Source organism: Lemur catta, chromosome 3 (genome assembly GCF_020740605.2).
Source record: "Lemur catta isolate mLemCat1 chromosome 3, mLemCat1.pri, whole genome shotgun sequence".
Lineage (NCBI taxonomy): Eukaryota > Metazoa > Chordata > Mammalia > Primates > Lemuridae > Lemur > Lemur catta.
In genome coordinates, this window is record NC_059130.1 from 72,211,084 (window position 1) to 72,219,756 (window position 8,673).

Sequence of the window (8,673 nt, forward strand, 5' to 3'; positions counted from 1 at the left end):
CCTTGGGCCGGGCGCGGTGGCTCACGCCTGTAATCCTAGCCCTCTGGGAGGCCGAGGCGGGTGGATCGCTCAAGGTCAGGAGTTCGAGACCAGCCTGAGCAAGACCCCCATCTCTACTAAAAATAGAAATAAATTATCTGGACAACTAAAAATATATATAGAAAAAAAAAATTAGCCGGGCATGGTGGCACATGCCTGTAGTCCCAGCTACTCGGGAGGCTGAGGCAGTAGGATCGCTTGAGCCCAGGAGTTTGAGGTTGCTGTGAGCTAGGCTGACGCCATGGCACTCACTCTAGCCCGGGCAACAAAGTGAGACTCTGTCTCAAAAAAAAAAAAAAAAGAAAGAAAGACGTTCACACATATAGCAGCATCAAGGGCTACTCCAGATTATGACCTCTCCCTTCTGCTTAGGGAAGAACTTTTATCTGTAGGTATGGGCTAATTTAACAATTGTTTCTAAACCAAAGTAACGTCTCTCCAAATTTCCACTCCCTTACTTTTCCTCAACATTAGTTCCCATAAAATAAGAAAACGTTAAAATTGAAAGGTGTGGTAAAGCAGAATATTCCCCCCCCCCAAGATATCCACACCCTAATCTTCAGAACCCATTGATATGTGACCTTACATGCCGAAGGAAATTTGCAGACATAATTAAGATTAAGGACCTTGAGATAAAGATCATCTTGGATTATGTAAGCAGGCTAAATCTAATCACATGAGTCCTTAAAAGTAGAGAATCTTCCCAGCTGGGTCGGAGAGATGAGCCAAAGGAAAGATTCAAAGCATGAGAGGGACGCAACCCATTGTTGCCGGCTTTGAAGATAAAGGAAGGGGACTAGAATCCATAGAATGTGGTGGCCTCTAGAAGCTGGGAACAGCCTGCAGATGACAGCCCCAAGAAATTGGAGATCTCAGTCCTAGGATTGCAGGAAACTGAATTCTCCCCTAGAGCCTCCAGAAAGGAACACAGCCTTTTTGATTTTAGTACTGTGAGATGCACGCGAGACTTTTAACCTATAGAACTGTAAGATAATAAATTTATGTGATTCAAGCTAATTTTGTGGTAATTTGTTATGTTAGCAATAGAAAATTAACACAAAAGATATTTTAGAGATTTTTCTTTCTTTCTTTTTTTTTTTTTTTTAGCTCTATCCCTTATTTTACCAGGAGAAAATTGAGTCCTAGCTATGTTGTGGATTGTTCTTCCAACCCTATTCATCTGGCTAACACCTACTCTGCCCTTAAGATTCAACTTGAATTCCTTTTCTTCCAGGAAATTTGCCCTGTCCCTCTAAGACCAAATGTCCCTACCATGTGATCTCATAGCATCCCATGCATGCTTTAGCACACTGTCTATTTCTCTGAACTGCATACTAAATTTTTTGAGGGCAAGGACTTTGTCTTACTCAACATGATATCTCTTGAGCTTAACACATTCCCAGCAGTTATAGCTTAATAAACATTGAATAAAAAAAAAAACAGCAGTTATAGCTCAATAAACAGTGAATGGAAAAATATGTCTAATTATCACCTTTCCCCCACAATGCTAGAGTTTTCTGCTAAAAGTAACCAAAGCGTGGCAAACAGATTGGCAGACTTGAAGTGGCAATATGGCTTGTTTTTTTGTTTTTCTGTTTCAGACCATTTTATCAGGGGAAAGTGCAAATGCAGCGCCCCACATTTGGGGAAATCGCAGGGGTCAGCACAGCCAGAGGGCGAGCCTTGCCCTGGGAAAACCACCTTCCTGATCATGTTATCTCCCCTGCTATGGCTTGTTTGTTAAGAGCATGGGTTGTTTTTTTTTGTTTTTTTGTTTTTTTTTCCCTCATGCTCACTGAAGTCTGAAAAAAAAAGTACACAAAAAATAAGGGAGAAAAAGGAGCATGGGTTTTTGAAGCATACAAACTAGACTGACTCCCCTGGGCAAGAAATAATTCTCAACAAATGGCTTTCCACTTGAACTACAACATCAGCAATTCTCTAGGTTTCCGGCCGGTCTGCCCCCACCCCTTGCAGATTTTGGACTTGCCAGCCTCCATAATTACATAAGCCTGTTCTATACACGCACATACACATGCACATCTATCCCATTGCTTCTGTGTCTCTGAAGAATCCTGACTAATAAAATATCAAATCTGTACATATGGTGATACTATTGTATACAACTGTAAAAATGAAAATCTGAAGACAGGTAAGATTCTCATTACCCATTAAATGTTCTCTTCATTTCAGTATCAGATGAGACTCTTTTATTAATAGTTACTAAGAGCAGAAGCAACAAAGACAACAAAAGAAAAACTGGCTTAACAAAAAAGCAAAAGAAGGAAGACGAGGAAGAATGGGAGAAGAAAAGTATTGGCTCATGTGACTGCCATGGACTGGCATAGGTCTAGCTTTTGAGATAAATGGATTCACATCTCACAAATATCACCAAGGCCTGGTTTCTGTCCAACTCTCAGAGATGCCTTCTCCATGGGATTTCATACTCAGATAGATGTTGCTCTCCTAGTGGTGAGATGGCTACAGCAGCTCCAGATATTTCCAGGCTCAGGTCACAAGGCAAAGAGATGCAGCTTTTCTTTCTGGTAATTCCCATAGAAGTTCTAAGATTCACTCTAAGTGGTCTAGCTTAGATCAAGTGTTCACCCAGAACCATCACCGTGGCCAGACTAGATATATGGATTAGTTTTGGTTAATCTCACTGCTAGAGTTTCCCACCAAACCAGTGGCTGATAATGGGGATTGGGGGGAGGTTTCCACAGGTCCACAGGGTGTATGTTGCCCAAAGAAGGTCAAGTCGATGCTAGACAATCAAGAAAAAGAGATGGCCACTCTCCTTGCTTAACAAGATCACACTTTGCAATTTTGGTTATTTTGCCTTTTACAAATGCTATTTGATTTTGAGAATCAAAAACACAAGAAGATACCTGGCATTCAATATTTTTAAAATTTCTATGTTTAAAAATTCATCCAACATGAAAAATTTGTAACAGTGAATTTCCTTTCTTGGCCTCTTTATGACAAGAAAAATTTCAAACCTTTCCATAATATTACAATTATCATTATTGCTATTTAGTGAAGATTAAACTTTAAGTTTGCTTTATATATTCAAAATATTCTATTATCATTTGTGTCAGCTACATATATGGGCCAGCCAGGTCCTCTGGCATTTCTTTCTTCAATATTCAATTTTTTAAAAGAGCCAACAAATCTTCACACCAGTTGGTAAAAGCAGCTTGTAGCTGGGCCAAAATGAGAAACACCACCCCCAACCCAGGATAATCAGTCTGTTACTTAGTAACAACAACAGAATATTTTAAATCTAAACCACAGCAAGAGTTGGATGGACAGTTTTTTTGCCATGATTCCAATATTCAAAATACTGTCTATATAATTTAGAGAAAACCCAAAAGCATACACTAAGCCATAGGTACAGCTAACAAATACTGAGCACCTAATGCATATATATGCTTTACATGCATTATATCGGCAAACATTATTACCCCTTTCTTTCCTATGAAGAAGAATATCGAAGCTTAGATAGTTTAAAGATGCTCAAATCAAGGTCAACTAGCTGGTAAACACTTGAGCTGGGTTTTAAACTCAGAAAGTCTCACTTCTATTTTTCTGTAATGGAAGCCTATATAAAGACCTCCTTTTCCCTCTCAATCTCTACATTCTCTAGAAAAAAATTAATTTCTGCAAAAAGGGAAAAACATTATTACCAAAGGAAAGAATGGAGGGAGGGAGGGAGCAAGATGTGAGCAATTTCATTATAGACCAATAACTACATTATAGCCTCACAATTACCTTTTTTAGGCTAAGCTTGGAGGTTGTTAGATAAAATGGACGAGGCATGAGTTACCACTTGCACGCATGCTATAGTGCACTAATCAGGTCCCCTTTGCCAGGCTAGGGCACCCATCCACCCTCCACCAGAGAATTGCCCTCAGCTGACAAGAGCCACTTCATCAGGGAAGTCACCTATGCTTCCCTCCTCAACTTCCCTGTCCCTCCCCATCTCCAGTCCATAATGAATGATTGAATAATACAGGGTATAAAAGACCAGCCCCCTTGTCCTCCACTCTGCAGCACATTTATTTGAGAGACCAGTCCCTGAGGAGCATGACAAGGCTAGACTTTGCTCAGCTCTTTCATTCAAAATAAAATAAGTTAAATGACTAAAATATATGTCCATCTTGTATTACAAAGACACCACCCTATTCTCTTTCCCAACTAGAGCCTAGGGTTTGCATTATGATGCTTTGATCACATAATAAGAACTCTTCCAATTTCAAAAGGGTGGCTTGCTAATGTGTTTGAGAATTCTCTATTCTGGACTTAGAACGGTACACTAGAACAAAGAAATAGGAGGTCTGAAGACAGGCTTCTGGCCCTGGCACTGTCACTTATTCTGGCTAGCCGAATGATGCGGAATGGTCAAATAACCAATCTGAACCCTCCTTTCCTTCTCTGTAGAAGGTGGATTATACTTATCCCTTCTAATTAATTCAACAGATACATGGGAGAGCAACTGAGCTAATAAATGAAAAAAAAATCAGGCCTGAAATTTGTTCAAATTGAAGTAACTGAGACATAAAATATTATAAAAATAGTAATCAAGTCAGAAGTCTCCAGTCCCCAGGGCTATGCTATATGTGTTCTATTAAAGGCACACTATTCAAAAGACAAGGAAGGTTTGCAATTTCTGACAGTTCTCACTAGAAGGAATTCAAATTTATTTTGTGAGCAATAGTCAACATTGAATTAAATGGATTTATTTTTTAAAAATGAAATACAAGGATGTGGAAACAACCCAAGTGCCCATCAATCCACGAATGGATTAGTAAACTGTGGTATATGTATACCATGGAGTACTACTCAGCTATAAGAAATAACGATGATACGACATCTCTTTGGTTCTCCTGGAGAGAGCTGGAACCCATTATACTAAGTGAAGTATCCAAAGAATGGAAAAACAAGCATCACATGTACTCACCAGAAAACTGGTTTCCCTGATCATCACCTAAACGTACATCAGGGAAGGATACCAACTGGATATCAGACTAGGATGGGGGGTGGGGGGAGGGGATGGGTGTATGCCTACATGACAAGTGCGTTGCACACCCTCTGGGGAATGGTCATGCTTGAAGGTGCAGACCCGGGGAGGGGGTGGGGAGGAGATGGAGGTATGACTACATGATGAGTGCCAGGCGCACTGTCTGGAGAATGAGAACGGATGCGCTTGGGACTCTGACTCGGGGGGATGGGCGGGACATGGACAATGTATATGACCTAAACTTATGTACCCCCATGATGAGCTGAAATAAAAAAATAAAAAAATAAAAAAAATAAAAATAATAAAAATAAAAATGAAATACAGCAATTGTTTCTTTGAACAAACCTCAATATCTATCCCAAAAGCAATTTCATGTTTTATTGCACTTATTTTTTTATAAGTATGTGTGTATTCTATTTTCAAGTAAATAAAATCAGGATTTCTTTAGTTATAGAAATGGAAATTCTTTTTTTTTTTCTATTACTTGTCTTTGGATAATTCCTAAGAGAAATTTCTTTATTTTGAATAACACTTTTGTTACTCCTTGATGCCATTTATTTCAATCACGTTTACCAACTCTTGTATTTCTTTTGATATTGGCCTCCGTGAACAATTTGTTATGAAGTATTGTGTTCCCTTTTGTGTTTTTCTAAAGTGCATTACAAGCTTTATTTTTTTTTTCAAAATGCATCACTTTATTTGCCTTACAAGGCAGCCCCACCTTAAGCAGCTGACAGTCACATGATTTCTTCAGTAAGCCCCAACTCTTCCTGGAGCTCATAGCCAGGGGAGTCCTGAGGTTTCAGATAGTAAACCTTTCCCCACAGCCACAAGGTTCCCTTTGATGTTTGGGTTATTGAACACAAACTCACTGGATAATTTGTCTTCAACATAGTCCGTTTCTGTTCCTAAAAATGTTAGCTGCGCTTTCTTGTCAATGAACGCTCTGACTCCATCTTGAGCAACTTCTTCATCAGAATCTCCTTCTGTTTTTGTATATGCTGTAGTGTAAGAAAGGCCATTACAGCCTCTGGTACAGACACCGACTTTCACACCTACCTGCCCAGAGTTATCTTTAAGTTGTTTTATCTCGTTTACTACTGAAGGTGTCAGGGTAAGGGCGGCCCAGGTGGGCTGCAGCTTCCTCTTGCTCACAGCCCAGACAGTGGCTCAGACTAAGGAAACCCACATCTTCACAGTGGTACCTGGGGCCAGACCTCAGCCTCTCTCCAAGGACATGGTGGGCACATTGACCAAAGCTTTACTTATTTATTTTTTTTTCTGAAATTTTCTTAAGGTCCACCTGAGTAATTAAGTGATCATATCACTCTCACTTTACAAAAACACCATTAAGATTTCCATCTTTGTACAAAATAAATTTGTAGTTCCCGGCTGTTTCCTGGCTCCTCTCTGGAATCAGGTCATTTAAGGCTGCTCTGTTGTTAAAACGGATGTCTTAATTTTTAAGAGATATTCCAGATTTTATTGTTACTTTCTCATTTACCTGTCACATCTCAGAGCCAGTATTTTTTGGCAAAAAAATTCCAATAATGGACCATCTTATCCATCTTACCTATAATAGAATTCACTGAAAAACTAGAAGAAAATGTACTACAAGAGTAAGTTCCAGTTCTTTTGTGATGTAAGTTGAAAGAGCCAGAAATCAGTTATGAATAAGCTCTCAGGTACAAATACGTGAACAAACTGAGTCACAAGCAAATGTTAACACTTTACAGTCTTTATAATAAGGTTTTCTCGTAAGTGGCATTTAGCTGAATAAAATACAAACAAGAAGCTGTGTGCTTACTTAAGATAGTGCCCACTGGCTTTGGTGTGAGATATTAGTCTCACTCTTAGAATCTCGAAGTGAATATAGTGAACACAATGGTAGAATCGAATTTTGCATACAGTTCCCTAACACCCAACTCCATGAAAATAGTGTCCTGAAATCCTGACCTCATCTAAGCTGACCCGACTGTGGCTGTCCAGCTCTGTTCCCCTCTACAAAGCCAGATAGACTTTATGAAGGGGGCAGGGCAAAGTGTTCTAACACCGAGTCATCATCTCAGTATGAACCATGTTAACAGAGGCAGATGTGGTTGCAGATAACCAAAAGCTGCAGATAAATCCCATAAACCCTAATAAACGTAATGGTACTTTCTCAGGCAGTGAAGCACAGTGCCTAGAACATGGTCGTGATGGTTAACTTTACAAGTTAACTGTGGTGCACAGTTTGGTTAAACACCAGTTTAGATGTTGCTATAAAGGTATTTTTTAGATTTAATTGATATTTAAATAAATAGACTCAGCAAAGGAGGTTAAGCCTCTATAAAGCGAGTGGGTCTCATCCAATCAGTTGAAGGCCTTAAGAGCAAAGACTGAGGTTTCCCTAGGAAAAAGCAATTCCGCCTCAAAATTGCAACACAGAATCTGTCAGGGTTGATTTTTTGAAGGGTGTTGCACTGGTTCTCTAGCTCCTTGCTTGGAAAAATCGCAAGCAGGGCTGACATGAGTGAGAGATGACAGACACTTACTTAGCGCTTCCACACAAGCAGCTTTATTGCAGGCTTTTCAGCATAGAATAGAAAGTGAAAGGGCATTTCCTGAGGGGAAATGTGTCTGCCTCCTCAAGTGGAGAAGATACTGGGGTCTACCACACTACTTTTAGGTCTACACCTTACGATTTGCTAAATGGTGGGTGGAATATTATTTTCCTAGGAAAAAGGTGGAGGGTTCTTAGAGCTAAGGGCCCTCCCCAGTTTTATCCCTATAGGGTAACTTACAGGGGTTGCCATGACATTTGTAAACTGTTATGGCGCTAGTGGGTGTGATTTTTACTATGCTAACGTATGTTAAGTGAAAAAAGTTACTTTTGGACATGAGCTCCTAGTTTCTGTGCAACATTTTCATGGCTGGGAAAAATCCCTAACCTCAAATTCCTGTTGTTGTAGGTTTGGTTCCAAATGTTCATTAGCCTCCTCATTTGTGCCCCTGTCCTCTTTTTCTGTGGTTAGCACTGCCAACCTGCACCTGTCATCCCTAACAAACCCATGCCTGTATTTTCAGCTTGCTGGTCTACCCTGCAGATTTCAGTCTCAAGACTACAACAGCTCTTAGGTAAATCTACAGTCTAACAGTCTGCTCCACAGATTTCACAATCGCATGAGCCATTCTTAAAATATCTCTTTCTCTGTCTCTCTCTCACTCTCTGTAAACACACATACACACACAGAACTTATTGGTTCTGTTATTCTGGAGAACCTTGACTAAAACAATGGTAATTACTTACTGCTCTCCAGAAGCCCTGAGAGAATGAATATACAAATGAACAATGGCCAAACCATATGTAAAAATAAAACTTTGACCCACAACCTGCAGCAACCAACCAAGGAAATCAACATCCTTACTGACAATAAACAACCCAGGAGGTCAGCCTGCTATAAATCAGAATGGCAAGAATTCAGACTGCTATCTCTAGTGACAATCCAGGAAGCTAAACAATAGCTTGTGCAACAATTGGCCCAAATGGCCAGGAACTATTAATGACCGACAGCTTCCCTGATTTTGTCCCTGCTTCCACCTTAGGACCAACCAGAGAAAGCCAAACATGCACC

At 39.9% G+C, this 8,673-nt stretch overlaps 2 pseudogenes; both read right to left on the minus strand.

Annotated features, from left to right (window-relative positions):
• Nucleotides 1–1,661: 1,661 nt before the first annotated feature.
• On the minus strand, nt 1,662–1,766 carry LOC123636074 (annotated as a pseudogene).
• A 4,095-nt stretch (nt 1,767–5,861) lies between these two features.
• On the minus strand, nt 5,862–6,250 carry LOC123634702 (annotated as a pseudogene).
• Nucleotides 6,251–8,673: the final 2,423 nt, after the last annotated feature.